Genomic DNA, 2,873 nt, shown 5'->3' with positions numbered 1-2,873 from the left:
ATTTCATTATCAGCACTTAACTCAAAGTGCAGCGGAGGCTAATTTGTGATATTTGGTCATACACACATAGATTTTTCATGAAGATGATGAAATTAAAGAATTGCCAGAGTTATTGCAATTCATCCTGAGGGAAGCATAAATAGTGTAAAATTTTCAATCTAATTATTGTTGAGACATTTCACTCAAAATTGCAAACCATTGCTGATGCAAGAGGAAAAGTAATTTGGATTCATCCTCTGAGGATCAAGACTTAAAGTTTCATGGTAATCCACCTCATGGTTCTTGAGATATTTCAGTGTGGACCAAAGCAGTGGACCGACCAACAGACCCAAAGAGCCATGCTGCTAGCAGACACAAAGTTAATTCATTAACAATTTATTAACTCAACTTATTAACTGCAGACATGATGGCTTATTAGAAAGTGAGAAACCTCTGACTTACAGACTTTCTAATTAGCCATTAAGTTTACAGTAATGTTATCATTAATTAAGGCAACCAAAAAGTTGAAAGTTAATTTCCCTGGACTTTAGAAATAGTCGTCTGACCAAATAATCTTGAGTCATGTACGGTATTGTGTATGGTAAGTGACTTACTTTTTTTTTTTAAAACAAGTTAATCATCTTTAATTACAGCTTTGACAGGGTAGTCATTTATTTAAAGAAGAGCTGCAGAGCACCGTTGACAACTTATCAGAGGGTGAGAAACCCAGAGTGTACCCACTTTCTAATGAGCCTTCAGGTCTACAGTTACACATGTTAGTAAGTCATTAAAGGAGCAGGTCAACATTTTGGTAAATACACTTTTTTTTTGCAGAGAGTTTATGGTAAATATGAAGCTTCCACTAACAGACGGTTAGCTTAGCTTAGCATTAAGCCTAGAAACAGAGGGGAACAGCTAGCCTCGCTCCGGCCAAAGGTAACACGATTGACCGAAAAATGCTATTTCTGGTTTGTGGTGTGAACTCCTCTTTTAAAAGGGAACGCTCATTTTAAAAATGTTATTCCTATGGTCTAAGACGGTCCAAAAACATTTATGAACATGAACTCTCCCTCAGACCCTATTTCAGGACTGAGAACTCTACAACAGAATAAAGCTCATTTTGGTATAATAAAGAAAACAAACATTCTGTGTTCACAAAATTAATATTCCATTCATTGTCTATGGATCAGCTCCAGACTCCTGATGATACCGGATGACAACACAGGTTTGAGAGTTACTGCTGTAGTTTCTGGCTTTGTGAGAGAGAAGCTCATGTTCACAAATATGTATTGAGCTTTCCTTGGCCAGGGAAATAACATATTGGAATTCTTAATTTCCCCTTTAAGCTTCATATTCTATCCTCTTATGGCTTATTACTGATTGATAAAGCATTAATAATTGTTTCATTTACAATGAATAGTTTAGTTACTTGACGGACTAATAGATAGATGATGGATTAATTGATAGATGGATGGAAAGATAGATAAAAAGATTAATCAACAAGACCCAAACAAGTAGAAAAATGTAACCTTTACTTATTTACAGATTGTACAGAGGTACTGAGTGACAAGGTAGTATTTACAACACAACTAGTAGCTTAGAAACCCCTGAACTTATACACAAGTGAGATACACGGCAGGGAGACCCGGAGGACTACACACCAACGCACTCCTTCCACCCAGTACTGTGTATAAGATGTGTTTATCTGGACCAAACTGAGAAACGTTCACCACATGTTCCTTGACGACGGCTGGCGTTGTGCAGGAGCCAGCTTGGCGCCTTGGTGACATCGCAGGCCGGGAGTCGGGGGGGTGTTTAAGCATCCGGGGCTCCAGTCGGACGTGGTGCACTAACCAGGGTGGAGGGAGACGTTGGCGCACGTAGCCTCAGTAGGTCAACTCAGGGAGAACTCAGGTGTTGCAGCAAAATAGGTACCACCAGAAACACAAGCACGTCATGCAATTTAAAAAAAAAAAAAAAAGAATCAAAAAATCAAACAAAAGGTTGGTGTAAAAATCGGTGTGATGGTGGACGCACAAAACTCATTCTACATGTTCTCTTAACCAACGACAGTACAGACGCAACATGTGTTTGTGTGTGTGTGTGTGTGTGTGTAGCTGTATTTGTGTTATATGAGTAAGAGCCGGGTCAAATGTTATGTGTGGGACGAACCGAAGAGAGTACAGAAAAGTATACACACACACACACACACACACACCACAAACAACCTCTTGTTACACATATCCACTGACTTATATAAATGCCTGCACGGTGTAAAACACACATACACACTCTCCCTCCCTCCCGCACGCACACACACACACACACACACACACACACACACACACACACACACGCGCTCACACTCAGAGGTGAAACAGCACAGACTCGTAGTGGAAGAGAACTATGTGGGTGGGAGGGGGCTTGTATTAACCACACAGGCTGGACTATCATTATTCATTGAGTGTGATTCAGATGAGAGACCCAGCTACGTGTCGCTAGTTAACTGGTGAGCTGACCAGGATGGTTAACTAGTCTGTTAACCAGGCAGTGAGGACTGTACAGTGAGGTCCCAACCAACAACACACCAGAGGAAAAAAATAAATCACACAAGAATCTAAAAACATGCCAGTCTTTTTTTTTTTTGTTCTTTTAAAAAAGCAGAATAAAAAGCCACGTTGTTATTGAAATGAATTCAACACTTAATACCATTCAAATCAAACAAATGATATCCGTTTCTAACATTTAAAACAAAGATTTCTCTGTACAGAAGTATAATATTGCAACCTGATATTGTGCATATAACTCACACACCAAACCTGGTAAGATTACCAAAAGAGGGGCAGCGTTCACCTTTCAAAAAGGTGCGTATTTTTGTTCAAACTGTCTTGCAT

General features: G+C 39.5%; 1 protein-coding gene across 2 annotated transcripts in view; it reads right to left on the bottom strand.

Annotated features, from left to right (window-relative positions):
• Nucleotides 1–1,490: 1,490 nt before the first annotated feature.
• The window catches only part of grin2ab (glutamate receptor, ionotropic, N-methyl D-aspartate 2A, b), a 100,913-nt gene continuing 99,530 nt past the window's right edge, over nucleotides 1,491–2,873 (bottom strand). For both annotated transcript variants that reach the window (XM_068737422.1, XM_068737423.1), the window contains one exon: nucleotides 1,491–2,873. This exon is cut by the window's right edge and continues 3,381 nt beyond it. The gene's annotated coding sequence lies outside the window, so the exon portion shown is untranslated.

The sequence above is a fragment of the Cebidichthys violaceus genome, unplaced genomic scaffold (genome assembly GCF_023349555.1).
Source record: "Cebidichthys violaceus isolate CVI_PGR_0920_01 unplaced genomic scaffold, fCebVio1.0.p SCAF_79, whole genome shotgun sequence".
Lineage (NCBI taxonomy): Eukaryota > Metazoa > Chordata > Actinopteri > Perciformes > Stichaeidae > Cebidichthys > Cebidichthys violaceus.
This window is presented reverse-complemented; position numbering and strand designations above follow the sequence as displayed.